The following is a 25,717-nucleotide window of genomic DNA, read 5'->3' as shown; positions in this document are numbered from 1 at the left end:
GTGTTCAAACGATTCTCCTGACTCAGACGCCCATGTAGCTGGGACTACAGGCACATGTCACCATGCCCAGATAATTTTTTGTATTTTTAGTAGAGACAGCATTTCTCCATGTTGGCCAGGCTGGTCTTAAGCTCCTGAACTCAGATGATTCACCTGCCTCAGCCTCCCAAAGTGCTTGGATTACAGGCATGAGCCATGGTGACCAGCATAACATTAATGAGCCCGAAATAAGATGTACTTATCTCCATATGCTTCTTGGCTGCATGTATGTCTTCTTTTGTAAAGTATCTGTCCCTATCTTTTGCCAATTCTAATAGGGTTGTTTGTTTTTTCTTGTAAATTTTAGTTCCTTATAGATGCTGGATATAACACCTTTGTCAGAGGCATAGTCTGTAAAAATGTTCTTCCATTTAGTAGGTTGTTCACACTGTTAATAGTTTCTTTTGCTGTGCAGAAGCTCTTTCATTTAATTAGATCCCATTTGTCAAGTTTTTCTTTTGTTGCAATTGCTTTTGGTGTCTTTTCATGAAATTTTTGCCAATTCCTGTGTCCAGAATGGTAGTACCTAGTTTGTCTTCCAGGTTACCTAATAGTTCTAGGTTTACATTTAAGTCTTTAATGCATCATGAGTTAATTCTTTTATACGGTGTAAGGATAGAATCCGGTTTTAATGTTCTTCATATGGCTAGCCAGTTGTCCCAGCACCATTTATTGATTATGGAATCCTATCCCCATTGCTTGTTTATGTCACATTTGTCAAGACTAGATAGCTATAGGTTCTACTTTATTTCTATGTCCTCTTTTCTGTTCCTTTGGTTTTTGCATCTGTTTTTGTATAAGTACCATGGTATTTTGGGCACTATAGCCCTGTAATATACTTTAAAGTTGGGTAGTGTGATGCCTCCAGGTTTATTCTTTTTGTTTTTTACCAGTGATCCCACAGAAAAACAAACAACCATCAGAGAATATTATAAATACCTCTATTCATGTAAAGTAGAAACTCTAGAAGAAATGAATAATTTCTGGACACATGCACCCTCCCAACTGAAGCAGGAAGAAACTGAATCCCTGAACAGACCAATAATGAGTTCTGACATTGAGTCAGTAACAAAAAGTCTAGCAACCAAAGCAAAAAACAAAAGCAAAACAAAACCATCCACGTCCAGACAGATTCACAGCTCAATTCTACTAGACATATAAAAAGGAGCTGGTACCATTCCTGCTGAAACTATTTAAAAAATACTAAGGTGCATGGACTCCAGCATCATACTGACACTAAAACCTGTCAGAGACACAATAAGAGCAGAAAATTACAGCCAATATCCTTGATGAACATCAATGCAGAAATCTTCACATGCTGGCAAACCAAATCCAGCAGCATATCAAAAAGCTTATCCACTATGATCAAATAGGCTTTATCCCTGAGATGCAAGATTTCTTCAACATACACAAATCAATAAATGTGATTGATCACACTAACAGAACTAAAGTTAAAAAAAATCTCAATAGATGAAGAAAAGGCCTTCAGTAAAATTCATTCCCTTATGTTAAAAACTCTCAATAACATAAGTATTGAAGGAACATACATCCAAATAAAAATAGCCATCTTTGACAAATCCACAGCTAGTATCATACTGAATGGGCAAAAGCTGAAGCATTCTCTTTGAAAACTGGCACAAGACAGGGATGCCCTCTCTCACCACTTGTATTCAGCATAGATTGGATGTCCTGGCCAGGGCAAATCAAACAAGAGAAAGGAAGAAAGTGCATCCATACAGTAAGAGAGAAAGTCAAACCATCTCTGTTTGCAGATGATGTGATCCTATATCTAGAAAACCCCATAGTCTTGTCCCTAAAGCTGCCCAAGCTGATAAACAATTTCAGCAAATCTGAGGACACAAAACCAATGTGCTGAAATTACTAACATTCCTATACACAAACAGTCTAGCTGAGAGCCAAATCAGAATTGCAATCCCATTCACAATTGCCAAAAAATAAGGTAACAAATACAGGTAACTATAGAGGTGAAAGATCTGTACAATGAGAACTAAAAACCACTGCTCAACGAAATCAGAGATAACATAAATGAAAAAACATTTCATGCTGATGGATAGGAAGAATCTTTATTATTAAAATGGACATACTACCCAGAAGAATTGATAGATTTCATGCCATTCCTAAAAAACTACCATGGAGATTCTTCACAAGAGTAGTAAAAACTGTTTTAAAATTCATATGGAAATGTGCAAGAGCCCAAATAGCCAAGGAAACACTATAAAAATTACAAATAAGGAAACTGAGACTTGTGGCAATTAAGTAATATAACATGTTTATTGTCACATGGGCTATGAGTAAATGTAGCCAGGATTTGAATTATAGTCTCTACTCTCTTAAGCCACACTGAATTTCTTTGTAGCCATTTCATAATGGGGATTTTTTTTTTTTGGAGACAGAGTTTCATTCTTGCAGCCCAGGCTGGCATGCAGTGGTGCCATCTTGGCTCACTGCAACCTCCACCTCCTGGATTTAAGTGATTCTCCTGTCTCAGCTTCCTGAGTAGCTGGGATTACGGCATGTGCTACCATGCCCAGCTAATTATTGTATTTTTAGTACAGAAGGGTTTTTCCCATGTTGGCCAGGCTGGTCTCAACTCCTGACCTCAGATGATCTGCCTGCCTCGGCCTCCCAAAGTGCTGGAATTACAGGCATGAGCCACCACACCTGGCACTTCATGATGTTTTATAGCACCACCAAAGAAGCATGAATTGTGATTGAAAGAAAAAATACAGCATAACATGAATGAGCCCGAAAGGATAACTTCAGTGACTAATGATTACCTGATGTTTAAAAGTCCAACTAATGAAAATTTGATTCAGAATACAAGTCACTTAAGTCACTGATGAATGAATGAAATTCCAAAATACACATCTGTTGTTTAACATTTATCTTACTAATTAATGTAAAAAAAATACTGTTCAACATTGATGTTGTAAGTGTATCTGATCAGCATTTGCAGCCATGGGTTGTGAATGGATGATACATGATTTTGGAAAAAATCAATAAAAGCTTTCTGTGATAATTAACAGGCTTTATTCAATGTATCATAAAATATCTTATGTACTTTATAAAAGTTTTATGTTTCACATTTATACTTGTCTAATTTATAATCTAACACACACACACACACATACACACACACACACACACACATATATATATATATATATATATATATATATATATATATATATATACTGTCTTCTGGAGATCTAGTTGGCAAACTTTTATGAACACACCACTGCCCTCATCCTGCTAAACACTTTCATAAATAGCAAAGTTGTTTAACTGTCCACTTCTTGCTCTTCCCCAGTCCCTTCCTCCCATGTATATCACTATATCTATAGCCCCCATTGATAGTGGTTTCTTCTCACCACTTGGCTTTTGCTTTCTTGCTGATACAGGCCAGCACTGTATAGTCTTTCTACAAATTCCAGATCTACTGCCTCAGCCATGTAACTGTGACCTTTGTTTTCCTCATTGCCCAAATGTTCCATTCTGCACAAGAGCTAGACTGTGCCTTTATAATTATAAATTCTCCTTACTTCCTGTTTAAAGTTTTCCATGTCTTATCACACTTCCAATAATATCCAAAATATTCCCATGGTTTACAGGGCCCAGTATAATCTGGCTTCTCTCTCTTCAACCATATTTTGTTTCCTTCTCTCTTTTATGATTTTCAGAATTGGTTTTGCATGGGTCCCTGTCCTCAGAAGGGTCCCATATTTGGTTTAATCTTCTGCTGTTATTTAAAAAAAATTACTTTTATTAAGATGGGTCTCTCTATGCTGCCCAGGCTGAACTTAAACTGCTGGCCTCAAGCAATTCTCCCTCCTTAGCCTCCCCATGATCTTTCATTACTGGTGTATACCTCCACACCCAGTCATTTTCTTGAAATTCTGTGTAATTTATAAACAAGCAGTCCCCCATTTTCACTTGATAGTAGGACCTACTAATTATATAACTGGCCATTCTCAATAATGAGGATAGCTTTGGCTTATGACCCTTAACTTCTTTTTCTCAAATGTGACAAAGTGTTTTCCATCTCACGACTCCTGCCAACCATATTATCTGCTTCTGGAAAGATTTTTTCCTCAGCCATTCTCCAAACTGATTTCACTGTTGTTATTCAAGCTCAGCTCTGTTTTAACTGAATATGAATAAAGACTTTTCTCTATGAAGTTTAACACTGTATTCCCAGAAGCTAGAATAGTATCTAGCTTATAGCATTAAACAAATACTTGCTAAATAAATAAATCCGTTCCTTTCTATTATTTGCAATGACACAACTCTAGTTGCCTCTTCTGAAAACCCTCCCATTAAGTAACCTCACTGGTCTCCTCCTGTATCAGTCACTGAACAAATCCCTCATGATTTGTTTCAATTTAAGTTGATTGTATGCAATGCTTATACATTTCTTTTCCCAATAGTGATCTCTGCTTTTTGGGCATTGTTACATAAGACATTGCAAGATGGCTGAAGTTTCCCATGGTCTAAGACATTGAAAAATGGTGTTCCAATGCTAGTTATACTACCTATAGTTTTGTAATAATGGGAAGCATATTAGTCCATTTTTACACTGCTGCTGAAGACAACCTGAGACTGGGCAAATTACAAAAGAAAGAGGTTTAATTGCACTTACAGTTTCACATGGCTGGAGAAGCCTCACAATCATGGTAGAAAACAAGCAGGAGCAAGTCACATCTTACATGGATGGCAGCAGGCAACAAGAGGGAATTTATCCAAGGAAACTCCACTTTATGAAGCCATTGGTCATGAAACTTACTATCACGAGAACAGCACAGGAAAGACCTGCCCCCATGATTCAGTTACCTCCCACCAGGTTCCTCCTACAACATGTGGGGAATCAAGATGAGATATGGGAGGAGATCCAGCTAAACCATATCAGGAAGGTTAAAGGGTTCCAGGTTTCAATTTCCTTCTCTATAAAACAAGTATTCTGTAGATTAAGTGAGGAAATGCATGAAAACAATTTAAGAAAGAATCAGTTTATACAAACACCTCAAAATATACTGGCATTGAGTCTTATTAAACTTCTTTTCAGTTATTCTAATCACAGCTACTGATGTGAGGTGACAATTTCACTGACACAAAATTGATACCTAATGTGACATTATACTGAATTGTGGCTTTGGTTAATCACAAAGGATAAACTTACATGAGTGTATGTGTGTGTATAAATAGATGCCCATAGAACACTTGAAAACAAAAAATAAATAGTCCAGGATTAACAAGATTGTTAGCACACCACAACCTTGTTAATTCTGATCTATTTATATCTTGTTTTCAAGTGTTCTAAGGCATATATACAAATAATGTTTAAATTATAAGAAGTTGAAATATCATTTTGCTCCAATATTTCCTATATTTATGCTTGCTGGCTTTCTATTTTTGCCATGAAATTCTACATCACCCTGAAGTTTCAATATTTCACTATAACCCCATTTACATTTGCATACCACAACCAGTATTTCTCTAAACAACAATAATACTCTGTAGGGACATTTCTGTATCTTTTCTTCTTTTAAGACAGATAGATTTTTTCATCACTAACAAGAAATCAAAAACAAAAACCATCAACTTGGTTTTTTAGCAATGCCTACTGACAAAGATGCTATAACATTTTAAAAGAAAGTAAAGAGCAGAGTTGAAATGTTAAGAGCATGGTTTATTGTAAATGCCTGAATCAGAGCAAACAACCAGTGAAAGGTCAACATAACAGCCCATTGATCTGTACAAGCACATTTGCTAAACCTAGAAATAAATTCCCCAAGATCCACAGTAGCAATCCTTCAAATATTTGTGATATCTTTTTGTATGAGGCAGCTGGCCAAAAAGTATAGTATAGCAGAATTTGGTCTTTATCAGTGTTAATCACTATGCCAGTAGCCTATAGGTCCATGGTAGAATTTAAACATTATTATTCCTACAAATTTAGTTTTACTGAACCCACATTTTGAGCATATACATGCCAGTCAATGAGCAACGTTGGTCTTCTGGAAACAGTCATTAATAATACCATTACTATATTGTCCCTGTGATTAAAGAGTTCAGTGTATTTGGGGAGAGATTACAAGACAATAATTGCTGTAATGTAAGTATGCAAAGACTGCTACCAGATAGTTTGGGTAATTTCTAAGTTTTACTCTTTTTATGGTGATGTGGTGATAGGCCTAATAAAGAATAATATGGAAGAAAACACATTTGAGGGGTCCTGGAAATGTGAGTAGGAGAAAAAAGCAGAAATAGACTTGACCTAAAAAAGGGTAGGACACACGTAGGACACACTGAATAAAGAAAAAAATCTACAGAGGCACACGATTCCTAGCTTAGGGAATAGCCAGGTTGTGGTAGAGAGATACTGTAGAAATTCCAGGGTCTATGCTATACCCTTTACAATATAGCATTCAATAAAATTAACTTAGCACAAGATAATTAATAAAGATGTGAAAACAACAACAAAACATAAAGGTTCTTAAGGCTTCACTATCCAAGAATGAATAATTTCACTTTTCCTATTGAGCTGATCTTTATTCTCATTCCCAGTTCATCCAATCATTGCTCAAAGCTGACTATCCAAGGTAAAAAATCTTGTATTTTAAATATACATGGTGTATCTCTTTGGTTATTGTGAGGGATGCCATACAAAATATAGGATGTCGAGTTAAATTTGAATTTCTAATGAATAACAATTTTTATTGTATCTATATTTCTAGTTTTTGCTCATCTTTTTCTCTGTTATACTGTGGGAAGTGTTACTTTTTTAAAATATTACTTGGCTGCTTTTAATAATTGCTGTTATCATGGTTTTCTAAAATTTGGTTAACATATTATTTGGAGTGATTTTTTTTTTTTTTTTTTTTTTTTTTGAGACGGAGTTTCACTCTTGTTACCCAGGCTGGAGTGCAATGGCGCATTCTCGGCTCACCGCAACCTCCGCCTCCTGGGTTCAGGCAATTCTCCTGCCTCAGGCTCCCGAGTAGCTGGGATTACAGGCACGCGCCACCATGCCCAGCTAATTTTTTGTATTTTTAGTAGAGACGGGGTTTCACCATGTTGACCAGAATGGTCTTGATCTCTCAACCTCGTGATCCACCCATCTCGGCCTCCCAAAGTGCTAGGATTACAGGCTTGAGCCACCGCTGGAGTGATTTTTTAAATTATAATTTACTTTGGATTGCTACAGGGCCTAATCTGTGTACCCTATACACTATAACTGTATTTCAAATACTGTTATTTTTACCTCTACAAAGCTGGGCAGTTCTATAGCTTGTGGATATCCAGAAAGTGCCCAAAAGATATGAATATGTATTTTTATCACTCCACTAACTGCTTTCTGTATATTATGAAAATTTATAATTATAAAACCTCAGTGGTCCTTTAACCCCAAAGCACTTTGCACACTAATTGTGGTTAGTGCTTCTCATAGCAAAATGTAATGAAGATTTCAAAAGCTGAAGCCCCACTTCAAAAAGTATTACTCAAATGCTGGGGCATATATATTTACTTATATAAACACGACACAGCTATACACTTCCTCTGTGCATGTGTGCACACACACACACTTATGAGGTAAAAATTATTTTTAAGGTCTAGTATGGTTTGCTGTAACATAATTTTTAAAAATGTCTTACTATAGTCTTGAGGCTCTGACTTGAGGCGGGCCAGTTTTTCTTCTTCAATGGCCAATTAAGTCCATATTTCTGCCCATTTCCCTTTGGGGCTGTCACACTGCAGGCCAGTATATGCACTTGTTCTATTTCCAAGAGCTTGCTGAAATTATTTAAGTTGGGCAATTCTAACTCTGCTTGCCCTGCCTCCCTTTTTCCTTCCTGCGAAAAACACAATAAATGAGCGTGTCCACAGTTCCCTTCTCTCACTTTCCCTAGACATTGGTCGCTGTGCTTCCCCTGCGTGGCCCTGTGTGACATGCTACATTCTCTCAGGGCAATGTGTGCATAAAAATTGTACATCTTTCTAATTTATCTTTCTTGACCTACATCTGACTTCACCATACCTCACCTGAGGTAACATGGTTAAAACATGCCAAGTGTTCTCTGTCCTAGGCCAGGAGCTATTATAACCAGGTAAATGACCAGACTTGCAAGGATTGATCTAATTTTAATAAAACAATATTAAAAACCTCATTTAATTTACTTACACTATTTTTTACTTTCTGCATTTTCATCTACCTGGATTGAAGGTAAGTATGACCCTATAACTCCTTTATTGAAAGGAGAAGTAATTATTTTTTAAAATAGTCTGTGAAGAGTACATTTTAGTATAGAATTCATTATGAATGCAGTCTAGTTTTGTATGTAGAAAGGTATTGATTCTAGTTTTTGAAGTGTAAGGGATTTAAATCAGAAAGTTAGAAGCTTATGAAACTTTTAGAAGGAAGGGGTGTGAAGAGAAAAGAATAATAAAGCTAAAGCAAGTAACATCTAGTATTCAGAAATTTGAAAATGGCAGGAACCGCTTCTGATTAACTCAACTGTGGGTAGCACCAAAGCAGATGATTTCCAGAGGATGCTCAAAGCTACTTGTAAAAAAATTATTTCATGATGTCTGTCAAAACCTTCACATGCTTGCCAATGCCACATCAGGCTTGTTTTGTATCTTTCAAATCTTGTAAGGAATGGCTTTCCTTGGCAATTTTCAACTTGAAATTCTGCTAGCAGTGTTTGTAAAGTGTGCAGTTTCATAACATCCCAGCCTTCTGATAGGAGAACACTGGCAAAGACACAGTCTGGCCTGTTACCCCATTCACTATCAGGCATCCATCCCAGCCTCTTGACAATATTCAATTTAAAAGAGCAATGTCAACTGGAGTGATGTTCTTTATAAGCAGGTGAAATTATGCCTCATGCAAACTGAGATCATTCTCTGAAAAAGGAGAGACCATAGCGTAATCACTGTTTTCATCCGAGTATGTTGTTTCTTTTGCCCCTTTTCAGTCAGAATCCTCCTTTGATTTACGAGAAGACAGTCTTTTAAGTACCACTAACACACCTTATAGAATAGCAGGGGAAAGAAAAAAATGGCTAATATTATAGAAATTTATGCCTAAAAACATAGAAGAAAATAATGGTCGGTTACTACAGACCTTGTTTGAAGTTGTTAATGCAGCCATGATTGTTAGTAAAATTGCTTTTCTCTGCTGGGAACAGTGGCTCACACCTGTAATCCCAGCACTTTGGGAGGCTGAGGTGGGCAGATCAATTGAGGTCAGGAATTTGAGATCAGCCTAACATAATGAAACCCTGTCTCCACCAAAAATACAAAAATTAGCTGGGTGTGGTGGTGCATTTCTGTAATCCCAGCTATTCTAGAAGCGGAGGCAGGAGAACTGTTTGAACCCGGGAGGCAGAGGTTGCAGTGAGCAGACATTGCACCACTGCACTCCAGCGTGGGCTATAGAGTGAGTGAGACTCCATCTAAGAAAAAAAAGAAAAATTGCTTTTGTCTACTGTCTTCCTTAGTTTCTTGTCATTTTTTAAACAAATGACCGCAAACCTAATTTTTCAAGGGTGTGATTTGTTATGCCTGGATTCCTAATATTATTTCATTAGTTACTACCTCCATTACTTCTCTTACTGCTGACTATGAGAAAATGAAAAGGTGCTCTCTCTGAATTCCAGGTATTTTATTCATCCTCATTATGAAGCACTGCCCCTACTTTAATACTCCAAAGCAGCTGTCCCCAACCTTTTAGGTACCAGGGATCAGTTTCATGGAAGACAGTTTTTCCAGAGAGTGGGTGGTGGTGGATGGGTGAGGATGTTTTCAGGATGAAACCGATTCACTTTGGATCATAAGGCATTAAAATTAGACTCTCATAAAAGCATGCAATCTAGATCTCTCGCATGCACAGTTCACACCAGTGTTCCCACTCCTGTGAGAATCTAATACCACTGTTGATGCCAGGAGGCAGAGCTCAGGTAGTAGTGCAGGCCGCTCACTTCCTGCTGTATGACCTGGTCCCTAGCAGGCCATAGACGGATACCAGTCCATGGTCTGGGGGTTGGGGATCCCTGCCGCAAAGGACACCATAACTTGCCAATTGTTTCAATGGCACAAAGAGAACAAATCACCTAGTTAAGAGTCACAAATTCCAATTCAATAAACACTGTTTGCAGAATGATAAAAGCAATCCTCTGCTGGCAAGACGAATGCACAAGTCTGTAGTCAAAGATGGGAGAGAAAATGCTTGCAATTGTGTTACTGGACAGTAGTGTAAGGGGTCAAACTTCACTAATTCCTGGACCTGCACAATATCATGTATTTTCAACTGTTCAAAATGCTGTACGTCTTGAAGCATAGCATTGCAAATTCTCTAGTTGTCTTCCTGCTCTCAGCCAGACTTCAGTATTCCACCATTTCAACATTTCTCAGTGATTTGAAAGGTGCTATCAGTGAACTTTATTGGTGTATGCATATTGTCTTAATATTTGGTGGTAAAATACTTTCTCGATCACAATTAAAGATACAATTTAAACCACGACAGGGAGTAAGGCACTTTGTAAGATTAGATTTTGGTGTTTGGCAAAACTATATGACAGTCAAGAAAACCAAATTCATATCCAGGATAATTGCCAGTACTAGTGACAAAACTATTGTCATCATCATCACAGAAGGGGAATAATGTAATTGACTTGCCACTAGGAGACATTAAAAAATAAATCCTGCTGAATGTTGCCATATTGGATTAAGCATTGGTCTCTAATGCTGCCATGTTGGTAGTCAGCAGCAACAACCCGATCTGCCTTAATGAGAGGAAGTCCATGTTGATGAGTCAATGCTCATTATTTCTGCAACTGTGATCACTTTTGTTAAAGTTTATTAAATAAGACCTGTACAACTAGAAAAAAATGGAATGATATCCATATACCAGGATATCTTGTTCATCTGAGTAATGAGGATCTTCTCTATTGGTGCCCTTTTGTTAGTGGTCCTATGAGAGTTCAATACATTAATTCTCAGTTCTGCCTGAGATTTGCCTCAGTTCCACAGATTTGTCATCAAATATTTTATATTTGCAGACTCTGTGCATTCATCCTTATAAAACCTATATTCTGATTACTTTCCTTCTGAATTAAGTAGGCAAATAAGTGGCTTAAATGTTTGCCCCCAGAGATAACTTACATTTTCCAGTGGTCAAGCCAGGCTCCTTACTCCACTGAATGGGACTATAATGTTTATACCAGTACCCTTCCAATTGCTGCCAGTGGGTGTGAGCTGAGCTTTTGTTATTCAAACAGCTAGTCACAGAAATAGTTTCATGAAACTGTATGTGTGGATTGAGAGAAAAGTGGGTTAATATAGTAGGAATAGACACCACTGAGTCTAAAACACCTGCTCATATAAATTACTGTCACTTCAGGGACAGTTTGAATCTATCACATATATACAGCTTCCAATTACAGATAGAGTACTTCCAAACAACTTTATGGTTTGGTGGGTTAGATAATATCTGTTTCATTTTGGTAGCTCAAGTTACATGGTCACTTGCATTTTATGGTCAAACTTTCACTCCTTGTTATGTCCCAGTAGCAAAGCAGGACGTGTTTCACAAATAGAACACTGAAGAAGTCATCAGTGTCTGAACTTGAGCTATTTAGTGTCAAATTTTGTCACAGAAAATAAAGCCATTCAGGGATGAATTTGACTTTTTCCAGGCTCATAATGTATAAAAGTGGTATACAAATCCAGAATGCTGATCTGTTATCTACGTGATCTCAGTAAGTGACCATGGTTAATATAAATATTATTTCTCCATTGTCTAATCCTTTGAAAATTTAGTCTATATAGACTTGCACTGCAACTTCATTTTAACTAGAATGTTTATTCAGAATATTCTGTTCTCTAAGCTATCTTAGGCAACATGTTTTAAAACTCTACATACATAATATAGTTCTACCAAGTGACATTCTTTCATTGATTGCTTATGTTCTTTTGAAATGTACTTTATGAGATTTTTAAAAAGATCTTAAATATGCATAAAAAGGTAGACCAATGACTTGGAGTCTTTTCTCTTACGAGGTCAAGGCTCTAGAAGTAACCTTTTCAATCCTAGCACAGTCTTTGGTCTGCACATGTTTACACATGCAAATAAAAGCAGAGCACAGCTAATTTATACTCCTTAAATAGCATAAGCTTATATTTGTATAGACAATTTCTTGTATAGTAAACTTATTTCCTTCTGCAGATTCTGCTTTCATGTTTTGTCATTCCAATCCCAGTGTGAAGATGGGTGAATAAAACTATCATTTATTCACCAAAAAAAAAAGAAAAGAAAATACTTATTTTCAGAAAAAGGCATGGCTTTGCTTCACACTGGGCAAAGAGGAAGTTTTGTGAATCTGACAGGGGCTTGCCTAAAATTTCCTGGAGCCTCTGATATGCCCCAAATATTTAGGACACTATTTAATCAGCTGGGTCCTAAATACCAAGTGGCAAAACAGCTTGCTCCTACAAACTAGAACAGCTGTAGATCTTTATCTGGCTCATGGCATCGTTTAAAACTTGCAACCCTACTATTTAATCAATCAAAGCAGAACATACAGAGGAATTATTTTTTCCTTTTATAATCTAGAGTCTTACTAAAAATGTGTCCATTTCTGAGTAATAGGTACTGTAATATTTTAAGTATCTATTTTATTTTATTGTGGTTTTACACATATATAAATAAAAATTACCATCTTAATCATTTTAGTATACAAGTCTATAGCATCAGTTATACTCACAATATTTTCCAACCATCACCACTATCTCTTATTAAATCTTTTTCCACACCCCATAGAGAAACTTTGTACCAATCAAACAATAACTCCCCACTCTTCTTCCCCTAGCTGCTAAATTCTAATCTACTGTCTATATGAATTTGTCTAATCTAGATATTTCATAAAAATTAAATCATACAATATTTATTCTTTTGTGTCTCCCTAATTTTATGAGCATGTTTCCAAGATTCATCCATGTTATAGCATGCATCAGAATTTATTTTTGTTATGGAATATTCCATTGTATGTATAGATCTCCTTTTGTTTATCCACTCATCCGTTGATAGACACAAATTGCTTCCACCTTTTGGCTGTTATGACTAATGCTGCAGTGAACACCAGCATACAGGTAAATGTTTGAGTCTCTGCTTTCTATTATTTTGATTATACATGTATCCGAGGAGTTGAATTGCTGGATCATATTTACAGCATAGTATCTTTCCTAGGGAATGTTCCATGTTCACTTGAGGAGAAAGTGTATTCTGCTGTTGTTGGCTGAAGTATTTTGTGTCGGTTAGGCCTAGTTGATTTATAGTATTATTTAAGTCCTCTATTTCCTTACTGATTTTCTGTCCATATGCTCTGTCCATTATGGAAAGTATTGAAGTCTCGATTATCATAGAACTGACTGTTTTTCTCTTCAATTCTGTCAGTGTTTGCATCATGTAGTTTGTGGCTCTGTTTGGTGTGTGTATGACCATAATTGTTACAGCTTCTTGATGATTTGATCCCTTGATCGATATAAAATGTTCTTTGTCTCTTTTGACACTTTCTGACGTAAAATCTGTTTTTTGTGGTACTAGTATAGCCACCATACATCTCTTGGTGACTATTTCCATGGATTATCTTCGTCTGTACTTTCACTTTTAACCTCTTTTTGTCTTTCCATCTAAGGACACTCTCTTACAGTAAAGCCCTGGATGATGTTTTCTGTTCTGCTAACCTTTGCCTTTTGATTGAAGACTTTAATCTACTAACATTTCAAGTGAGTACTAATGAGGAAATAATTACTTCTGCCACTTTGCCACCTTTTTGACCATGTTCCCCATTGTTAACAGCTTTCCGTGGTTTAGTGTTTTTTTTTTATAATGAACCGTTTTGGTTCCCTTCTCACGTTCTTATATGCACATTTTTACTACAATGTAGATTTGGTATCAAATTTAATTCCATGGCATACAAAACTTGATCCAGTAAAGCCACATCTTCCCTTTTATATTGTTTTTGTCACAAATTACCTTTTCATATTGTTTGCTTAATAAATTTGAATTATAATTTTTAATTCATTTTTGTTTAAATCTGTGTAGGAAGTTAAAAAGTAGAGCTACAGATATGAAATAGAAAACACTGGATTTCATATTTTTCCATGTACTTTTACTGAAGATAATTTATTTCTTCATACAGCTTTTGGTTGCTGTCTTTTCATTTTAAATAAGGTAATATGTTGTTGATAATGTATATATCCATATGTATCCATGTCCTAGAGTAATAATCACAGGGTATATTAAAAAATCCACTGAGCTGATAATCAGTTGAGCTTAAAAAAAAAGAAAAACTTTACTTAACCTTCATGTTTATAAGCCCCATGCAGACTGAGAGATCACAATTTTGATCTCTGAGAAGTCGCAATTCATTTCTTTCTCTTAATGGACAATAATCCAACTAGTAGCTACAGATCACTGTTTAAAAACCTAGGAGAATATTTATAATAAATATTTATTAAAGTATTTTAAGAATCTCCCTTTAGGGAAACAAGTACCCTCTTTATTAAGGAGCTTTAAGTCTGCTTACTGGCTTACTTTTAGAAATTGTATTGAGAGGGAGGACTCAAGATGGCGCTGTGAGAACAACCCAGGATTGGAGTTGTCGTTGTGTCTGTGGAGAGGTGAGTCTGAGCTGCATTTCCAGACTGATCTTTGTTGCTCACGGAACGGGGAAATTCCCAAGTGAAGAGGAGACGCGGGACGCAAGGCAGATATTACGCCTGGCGAAGCCGGCAGCCGGGGTGGCGGCGGCCGGCCCTACCCAGTGCTCCCCACAGGGCGCACTTGTCCGGGTGCCCCGTTGAACCAGCAACTGGAGACGTGAGAGGGCTGGACTTGAGACTGAGCTAGACTTGAACAGTGGGCCAGCCCAGGGGATTGCAGGAATAGAGCGTTAGGATTGGCCCAGTGGGACGAACAAAACCGCGATTTCAAACAAGCCCCATGCAGACGGCCCAAGACGCTCTGAGGGGGAGGGGCGGCCACCATTACCGAGGTAACCCGTCCCTACTGAGATACACGCCCACTGCTGACGCAGCCTGCCGTCGCCGAGGCAACCCACTACAACAGAGAGACTCCGCCGCAGGGCGTGGCGGAGAACAGCGGAGCCGGGTCGAGACTCACAAAAGCAGGGCGGAGCCTTGGCAGGCAAACAGTGGCTAGTCTGCATCCTACCTGGGCAGGACCTCAACGGACATCTAAAAATAAAGCCCAAACCCCTCAACACAGCATTTGAGAAAAAAAAGGGTTTTTTAAATGAGCTCTGTTGCAGCAGAATCAAACATAGCAGCCTAACAGCCCTGAATGAACAACACAGCTCACAGCTCAGCAATTAAACCCCTATAAAGTACAAACTGTCTCCTCAAGCAGCTCCCTGACCCCTCTATATCCAAAAGACTGACATTAGGCAGGCACCATCCTGGGACAAAGATAGCAGAAAAAGAAACTGGTAGCATCCCTCGCTGTGCCACAGCTGCTAGAGGTGCACCCCAGACAAGCAGGGTCTGGAGCGGACCTCAGCACTCGTACAGTGAAGGGGCTGGACTGGTAAAAGGAAAACCAAGCAACAGAAATATTTCATCATCAACATTCAGGGTGTCCACTCAGAGACCCAATTGAAAAGTCAGCAACTACGCAGACGACACGCGGACAAATCCGCAAAGATGGGAAGAAACCAGCGCAAAAAGGAGGAAAACACCCCCCGAAACCAGAACACCTCGCCTCCTAAAAAGGACCAAAACTCCTCACCAGCAAGGGAACAAAGCTGGACGGAGAATGACTGCGACGAAATGACGGAATTAGACTTCAGAAGATGGATAATGAGAAACTTTGGTGAGCTAAAAGATCATGTATTAAATCAATGCAAAGAAACTAAGAACCTTGAGAAAAGATTTGAAAAAAGATTTGAGGAAATGATAACAAGAATGGATAACTTAGAGAGGAATATGAATGAATTAAAGGAGCTGAGAAACACAATACGAGAACTTCGCGAAGCATGCACAAGTTTCAATAGCCGAATTGACCAAGCAGAAGAAAGAATATCTGAAGTCGAAGACCAACTCAATGAAATCAAACGAGAAACCAAGATTAGAGAAAAAAGCGCAAAAAGGAATGAACAAAGTCTCCAAGAAATGTGGGACTATGTGAAAAGACCTAACCTACGTTTGATAGGTGTACCAGAAGGGGACGAAGAGAATGAATCCAAGCTGGAAAATACTCTTCAGGACATCATCCAGGAAAATTTCCCCCACCTAGTAAGACAGGTCAACACTCAATTGCAGGAAATTCAGAGAACACCACAAAGATATTCCGCAAGAAGAGCAACCCCAAGGCACATAATCCTCAGATTCAATAGGGTTGAAATAAAGGAGAGAATACTAAGGGCAGCCAGAGAGAAAGGTCGGGTCACCCACAAAGGGAAGCCCATCAGACTCACAGCAGATCTCTCGGCAGAAACACTACAAGCCAGAAGAGAGTGGGGGCCAATATTCAACATTCTTAAAGAAAAGAACTTTCAACCCAGAATTTCATATCCAGCCAAACTGAGCATCAGAAGTGAAGGAAAAATAAAATCCTTTGCGAACAAGCAAGTACTCAGAGATTTTGTCACCACCAGGCCTGCTTTACAAGAGCTCCTAAAAGAGGCACTACACATAGAAAGGATCAACCAGTACCAGCCATTCCAAAATCACACTAAATGCTAAAGAGCATCAACAGAATGAAGAATCTACAACAACTAACAGGCAAAACAGCCACTTAGCATCAAAATGGCAGTATCAAATTCACACATAACAATATTAACCCTAAATGTAAATGGACTAAATGCACCAATCAAAAGACACAGACTGGCAAATTGGATAAAAAGGCAAAACCCATCAGTGTGCTGTATCCAGGAAACCCATCTCACATGCAAGGATACACAAAGGCTCAAAATAAAGGGATGGAGGAAGATTTACCAAGCAAATGGAAAGCAAAAAAAAGCAGGAGTTGCAATTCTCATCTCCGATAAAATAGACTTTAAAGCAACAAAGATCAAAAGAGACAAAGAAGGCCATTACATAATGGTAAAAGGATCGATACAACAAGAAGAGCTAACGATCCTAAACATATATGGACCCAATGCAGGAGCACCCAGATACATAAGGCAAGTTCTTAAGGACTTACAAAAGGACTTAGACTCTCACACAATAATAGTGGGAGACTTTAACACTCCACTGTCAATACTAGACAGATCTACCAGACAAAAAATCAACAAGGATATCCAGGGCTTGAACTCAGACCTGGAGCAAGCAAACCTGATAGACATTTACAGAACTCTCCACCCCAAATCCACAGAATACACATTCTTCTCAGCACCACATCACACCTACTCTAAAATTGACCACATAATTGGAAGTAAAGCACTGCTCAACAAATGCAAAACAACTGAAATCATAACAAACAGCTTCTCAGACCATAGTGCAATCAAGTTAGAACTCAGAATTCAGAAACTGACCCAGAACCACACAGCTTCATGGAAACTGAACAACTGGCTCTTGAATGTTGACTGGGTAAACAACGAAATGAAGGCAGAAATAAAGAAGTTCTTCGAAACCAATGAGAACGAAGACACAACGTGCCAGAACCTCTGGGACACATTTAAAGCAGTCTCTAGAGGAAAGTATATAGCAATAAGTGCCCAAATGAGGAGAATGGAGAGATCCAAAATTGACACCCTATCGTCAAAATTGAAAGAGCTAGAGGAGCAAGATCAAAAAAACTCAAAACCCAGCAGAAGACAAGAAATTACTAAGATCAGAGCTGAGCTGAAGGAGATTGAGACACAAAAAACCCTTCAAAAAATCAATAAATCCAAGAGCTGGTTTTTTGAAAAGATCAACAAAATAGACAGACCACTAGCCAGATTGATTAAAAATAAAAGAGAGAACAACCAAATAGATGCAATAAAAAATGATAAAGGGGAAATCACCACAGATTCCACAGAAATTCAAACCATCATCAGAGAATATTACAAACAACTCTATGCACATAAACAAGTAAACCTGGAAGAAATGGACAAATTCCTGGATTCCTGTGTCCTCCCAAGCCTAAACCAGGAGGAAGCTGAAACTATGAATAGACCAATAACAAGGTCTGAAGTTGAGGCAGCAATTAAGAGCCTACCACACAAAAAAAGCCCAGGTCCAGACGGGTTCACAGCCGAATTCTACCAGACACACAAGGAAGAGCTGGCACCATTTCTTCTAAAACTATTTCAAACAATCCAAAAAGAGGGAATCCTTCCCAAATCATTTTATGAGACCAACATCATTCTGATACCAAAACCTGGCAGAGACCCAACAAGAAAAGAAAACTTCAGGCCAATATCCATGATGAACATAGATGCAAAAATCTTCAATAAAATATTGGCAAGCCGATTGCAACAGCAAATCAAAAAACTTATTCATCATGATCAAGTAGGATTCATCCCGGGGATGCAAGGCTGGTTCAACATACGCAAGTCTATAAATGTAATTCACCACATAAACAGAACCAAAAACAAAAACCACATGATTATCTCAATTGACGCAGAGAAGGCATTTGACAAAATTCAACAGCCCTTTATGCTAAAAACCCTCAATAAACTCGGTATCGATGGAGCGTATCTCAAAGTAATAAAAGCTATTTATGACAGACCAACAGCCAATATCATACTGAATGGGCAAAAACTGGAAGCATTCCCTTTGAAATCTGGCACTAGACAAGGATGCCCTCTTTCACCACTCCTATTCAATATAGTACTGGAAGTTCTAGCCAGAGCAATCAGGCAAGAAAAAGAAATAAAGGGTATTCAAATAGGAAAGGTGGAAGCCAAATTGTCTCTATTTGCAGAAGACATGATAGTATACCTAGAAGACCCCATTGCCTCAGCCCAAAAACTCCTGAAACTGATAAGCAACTTCAGCAAAGTCTCAGGATATAAAATCAATGTGGAAAAATCACAAGCATTCGTCTACACCAACAACAGACTTAAAGAAAGCCAAATCAAGAGCGAACTGCCATTCGCAATTGCTACAAAAAGAATAAAATACCTTGGAATACAACTCACAAGGAACGTTAGAGACCTCTTCAAGGAGAACTACAAACCACTTCTCAACGAAATCAGAGAGGACACAAACAGATGGAGAAACATTCCATGTTCATGGTTAGGAAGAATTAATATCGTGAAAATGGCTATACTGCCCAAAGTAATTTACAGAATCAACGCTATCCCCATCAAGCTACCATTGACTTTCTTCACAGAACTGGAAAAAACCACCATGAACTTCATATGGAACCAAAAGAGAGCCCGCATAGCCAAGTCAATTCTAAGCAAAAAGAACACAGCGGGGGGCATCACACTACCGGATTTCAAACTATACTACAAGGCTACAGTAATCAAAACAGCATGGTACTGGTACCAAAACAGAGATATAGACCAATGGAACAAAACAGAGGCGCCAGAGGAAACACAACATACATACAACTATACAATCTTTGATAAACCTGACAAAAACAAGCAATGGGGAAAGGATTCCATGTTTAACAAATGGTGTTGGGAAAACTGGCTAGCCATGTGCAGAAAGCAGAAACTGGACCCCTTCCTGACACCTTACACTAAAATTAACTCCAGATGGATTAAAGACTTAAACATAAGACCTGGCACCATAAAAACCCTAGAAGGAAATATAGGCAAAACTATCCAGGACATAGGAGTAGGCAAGGACTTCATGAACAAAACACCAAAAGCATTGGCAACAAAAGCCAAAGTAGACAAATGGGACCTAATCAAACTCCACAGCTTCTGCACGGCAAAAGAAACAGTCACTAGAGTAGATCGGCAACCAACAGAATGGGAAAAAATTTTTGCAGTTTACCCATCTGACAAAGGGCTGATATCCAGAATTTACAAAGAACTCAAATGGATTTACAGGAAAAAAACAAACAAGCCCATTCAAAAGTGGGCAAAGGATATGAACAGACACTTTACGAAAGAAGACATACATGAGGCCAACAATCTTATGAAAAAATGCTCATCGTCATTGGTCATCAGAGAGATGCAAATCAAAACCACATTGAGATACCATCTCACGCCAGTTAGAATGGCGATCATTAAAAAATCTGGAGACAACAGATGCTGGAGAGGATGTGGAGAAAAAGGAACACTTTTACACTGTTGGTGGGAGTGTAAATTAGTTCAACCATTGTGGCAGACGGTGTGGCGATTCCTCAAGGCCTTAGAAATAGAAATTCCATTTGACCCAGCAATCCCATTACTGGGTATATATCCAAAAGACTATAAATCCTTCTACTATAAGGACACATGTACACGAATGTTCATTGCAGCACTGTTTACAATAGCAAAGACCTGGAGTCAACCCAAATGCCCATTGATAATAGACTGGATTGTAAAAATGTGGCACATATACACCATGGAATATTATGCAGCAATCAGAAATGATGAGTTTGTGTCGTTTGTAGGGACATGGATGAATCTGGAGAACATCATCCTCAGCAAACTGACACAAGAACAGAAAATGAAACACCGCATATTCTCACTCATAGGTGGGTGATGAAAAATGAGAACACATGGACACAGAAAGGGGAGTACTAAACAGTGGGGTCTATTGGGGGGAAAAGGGGAGGGCCAGTGGGAGGGGGAGGTGGGGAGGGATAGCCTGGGGAGAAAAGCCAAATGTGGGTGAAGGGGAGAAGAAAAGAAAGCACACTGCCATGTGTGTACCTGCGCAACTGTCTTGCATGCTCTGCTCATGTACCCCAAAACCTATAATCCAATAAAAAATTAAAAAAAAAAAAAAGAAGAAAAAAGAAAAAAAAAAGAAATTGTATTGAATACTATGCTCTATTTTGGGGTAGATTAATTATCTATTTCTATAAGGTAGAGAAATTTTTTTGAAGTTCGATCACAGATCAAGTAAGTATTTAGATGACTATTTATTTCAGCAACAGGAACACTATGGCTTATTTAGCCTCACCAAACACTATGCACAGGTCACACAAATTTGGTTATACCTCCAGATCTACAATCCAATATAATTACCATCTATACTGTGTCTCTGGTGTTTAACAGCTATGATTTAATTGCTGCCACACTGGAGCACAGTTTTTGTGAATTAAGTTCAGAATTTTGTCTAAATTTCTACTCTTATTGCTGAACTGCAGAAGACAGCCACTACAAAGCATTTTAATGAGGCTAGAGATCTCAATAATATGTAATATAACATCTGGATGGAGAAAATGTCCTCCACACATTTCTCCCAGCAATGATGTATGACTAAACGCACAGAGTATTGCCAGTCAAGAATACCCACCTGAGCACTGGTTGCCAGTACTTTCATTGGAGCTAGGTCTTGTGGACATCGTTGATTACCACAAAGCTGACTTAAGTCTTCATCCCTTCCAGATGTTAAGCTGGTAAGAATTTTTTTAAAATAAAAAAAGAGTTTAATTTACTTGATTACATAATAGTTGTATATATTTATAGATACACAAGATGTTTTTACACAGGCATGCAATGCATAATAATCAGATCATAGAGAATGGGCTATCCATCCCCTTAAGCATTCATCCTCTGTGTTATAAACAATTCTATTCTTAGTTATTTTTAAATGTATGATTAAATTATTAACTATAGTCACCCTGTAGCAAATAGTAGTTCTCATTAATTCCTTCTATTGTTTTTTGTACTCACTGACCATCCACACACCTACCCCAACCCTCCCACTATATAGCTCAAACCTGGTAACCATTGTTCAACTCTCTGTCTCTATGAGTTCCATTACTCTGATTTTTAGATCCCCAAAATATGTAAGAAGATGAGATGTTTGTCTCTCTGCACTTAGTTTACATAACAAAATGACCTCCACTTCCTTTCATGTTGTTGCAAATGACAGGATCTCATTCTTTTTAAGGCTGAATAGTAATCCATTGTACACAAGTAACGAATTTTCCTCATTCATCCATCTATTGATGGACATTTCAGTTGCTTCCAAGTCTTGGCTGTTGTGAACAGAGCTACAACAAACATAGGCATGCAACCATCTCCCTGATATACTGATTTTCTTTCTTTGGGTATATACCCAGCAGAGGGATTACTGGATCATATGAGAGCTCTACTTTTAGTCGTTTAGTCCACACTGTTCTCCATAGTGGTTGTACCAATTTACATTCTCATCAACAGCCTAAGAAGGTTTCCTTTTCTCCATAGCCCTGCCAGCATTTGTTACTGCCTGTCTTTTGCATATAGGCCATTTTAACTAGAGTGAAAAGATATTTCATTATAGTTTAGATTTACATTTCTCTGAGGATCAATGATGTTGAGCACCTATTCATGTGTCTGTTTGCCATCTGTAGGTTTCCTTTTGAGAAATGTCTATTTAAATCTTTAGCTTATCTTTTGACCAGATTATTAGATTTTTTCCTATAGGGTTGTTTGAGCTCCTTATATATTTTGCTTATTAATTCCTGGTCCAATGGATAGTTTGCAAATGGTTTCTTCCATTCTCTGTGTTGTCTTTTTACTTTCTTCATAGTTTCCTTCACTGTGCAGAAGTTCTTTAATTTGATGGGATCATATTTGTCCATTTTGTTTAGGATGCCTGAGGCTGTGAGGTACTACTCAAGGAATAACAGCCCAAACATAAAAATTTGGAGATCTCCCCAGTGTTTCCTTGTAGCAGTTTCACAGTTTGAGTTCTTGGATTTAAGTCTTTAATCTATTTTGTTTTGATTTTTCTATATGGTGAGATGTAGGGGCCTACTTTCCTTTGTTTGCATATGAATATAGTTTTCCCAGGACCATTTATTGAAAAGACTGGCTTTTCTGCACTCTACGTTCTTGGTACCTTTGTTGAAAATGAGTTCACTGTAGGTGTATGGATTTATTTCTGGATCTTTTATTGTATTCCATTGGTCTGTGTGTCATTTTTTATGCTAGCCATTTGGGTTACTATAGCTCTGTTGTATAGTTTGAAGTGAGGTAATATGATTCCTCCAGTTTGCTTAGGATAGCTTTGGCTATTCTCAGTCTTTTTTGGGTTCTAAATTAAGATAGATTTTTTTCTGTTTCTGTGAAGAAAGTTATTGGTATTTTGATAGGGATTGCACTGAATCTGTACATGGCCTCGGGTAACATAAAAATTTGAAGAATATTGATTCTCCTAATTCATGAACATGTATATTTTTCCTTCTTTTTGGTGTCCTCCTCAACTTCTTTTATCAGTGTTTTACAGTTTTCATTATAGAGATTTTTTTCTTCTTTGGTTCATTCCTAGGTAATTATTTTACGTGGCATAAGTTTAAACATTTTTTAAACTGTTTGCTGTTGCCATATAGAAATGCTACTGATTTTTTTGTTGATTTTGTATCTTGCAACTTTACTGAATTCTGCTTGACTTCTACTAGTTTTCCTGGGGAATATTTATAGGTTTTTCTAATATGAGATCATATCATCTGCTAACAAGGTAATATCATTTGATTTCTTTTCCAATGTGAATTCCCTTTATATATTTTTCTCTTGTCTGATTGCTCAATCTGATTTCTAGTAGCATGCTGAATAACATTAGCAACACTAGACATCCTTGTCTTGTTCCAGATCTTAGAGGAAAAGCCTTCAGTTTCTCCCTATTCAGTATATTAGCTATGTCTGTAATATGCAGCTCTTATTGAAGCATCTTCCTTCTATATGCTATATTTAAGGTTTTTTATCATGAAAAGTTGGATTTCATCAAATGCTATTCTAGCATCAATTGACATAATGTTTTTGCCCATTATTTTGATATGATGTATTACATTGATTAACTTGCATATGCTGAAACAACTTTCCATTCCAGAAATAAACCCCATTTGGTCATAATGAATCTTATTTTTAATGTACTCTGAAATTCAGTTTGCTAGTATTTTGCTGAGGATTTATTTTTTGTCAATATTCATCAGAGATATTGGCCAATAGTTTGCTTTTTTCATTTGCCTTTGGGTTCAGTATCAGGGTAACACTGGCCTTGAGGAATGAGTCTGGAAGTATTTCTTCCTTCCCTATTTGTTAGAATACTTGCAATAGGTTTGGTATTATTTCTTCTTTAAATGGCAGAATTCATCAGTGAATCCATAGGGTTCTAGACTTTTCTTTACTGGGAGACTTTTAATTAAGGCTTCAGTCCTGTTACTTGTTACCAGTTTTTTCGGGTTTTGGATTTCTTCGTGGTTCAAACTTAGTAGGTTGCATGTGTATAGAAATTTGGCCATTTTGACTAGGATTCTAATTTATTGGCATATGGTGGCTCATAGTAGCCACTGATGATCTTTGAAATTCTGAGCTGCCAGCTGTGATGTCTCCTTTTTTGTCTCTGATTTTATTTGGATCTTCTCTTGTATCTAATTAAATTTGTGAGCTTTAACTTTTCAAAAAATCAACTATTTTTATTGATCTTTTGTATTTTCTTCATTTTATTTCTGCTCTAATCTTTATTATTTATTCTACTAATATTGGATTTATGTTGTTCTTGTTTTTCTGGCTTTTTAAGATATATAATTACGTTGTTCATTTAAAGTTTTCTTTTTTCAACATAGGCACTTCCAGCCACAAACTTCTCTGTTAGTACTGCTTTTGCTGGATTCCATACATTTTGGTATGTTGTATTTTTGCCATCATTTATTTTAAAAATGTTTTGACTTTCTTAATTCTTCACTCAGGAGCATATAGTATAATGTGCATGTATTTGTATAGTTTCCCCAATTCCTCACTATTGATTTCTAGTTTCATTCCAGTGTGGCTGGAGAAGATGCTTGATATTATTTCAATTTATTTTGAATATTTTAAGACTTGTTTTGTGACCTAATATGTGGACTATCCTTGAGAATGATCCATGTGCAGGGAAAAGAATGTGTATTCTGCAGCTCTTGGATGAAATATTCTGTAAATATTAGATCCCTTTGTTGTACAGTGCAGGTTAAGCTAGATGTTTTATTATTTATTTTCTGCCTGGAAGATGTGTCCAGTGGTGAGAGGGAGTCTCTATTTATTATCGTGTTGAGGCCTATCTCTCTCTTTAGCTCTAATAATACTTGCTTTATATATCTGGGTACTCAGTGATGGGTGCATATATATTTAAAATTACTATATTATCATGTGGAATTGACCCCTTTATCATTATATAGTGGCCTTGTTTTTTCTTACATTAGAAAAAAATAGATTCCAAGTCCAAAATTATAAGTTTGGTGACTCCTGCTCTTTTTTGGTTTCCATTGGCATAGAATATCTTTTTCCATCCCTTTATTTTCAGTCTATGTGTATGTTCATAGCTGAAGTGTGTTTCTTGCAGGACACTGATAAATGAGTTTTCCTTTTTTATTCATTCAGCCACTCTATGTCTATGTTCATATAAATTCTAGAATTTATTTTCCATTTTATTTTGATTAAAAAAAATAAAGTTAGCACTCTGATAGGAATAACACTGAATCTTTACATTGCTTTGGGGATTATGGCCATTTTGACAATATAGATTCACCCTATTCATGACCATGGAATATTTTTCCACTTGTTTATTTCATCTGTTTTCC

The 25,717-nt window shown here is 37.3% G+C and overlaps 1 long non-coding RNA gene across 1 annotated transcript in view; it reads left to right on the top strand.

The window, feature by feature from the left end:
• The first annotated feature begins 13,723 nt into the window (after positions 1–13,723).
• The window catches only part of LOC144577981 (uncharacterized), a 29,120-nt gene continuing 17,126 nt past the window's right edge, over positions 13,724–25,717 (top strand). Inside the window, exon 1 of the long non-coding RNA XR_013522856.1 lies at positions 13,724–13,845. This is a non-coding gene — a long non-coding RNA (uncharacterized LOC144577981). The remainder of the gene's footprint in view (positions 13,846–25,717) is intronic.

This window comes from Callithrix jacchus, chromosome 10 (genome assembly GCF_049354715.1).
Source record: "Callithrix jacchus isolate 240 chromosome 10, calJac240_pri, whole genome shotgun sequence".
NCBI classification, from domain to species: Eukaryota; Metazoa; Chordata; class Mammalia; order Primates; family Cebidae; genus Callithrix; species Callithrix jacchus.
This window is presented reverse-complemented; position numbering and strand designations above follow the sequence as displayed.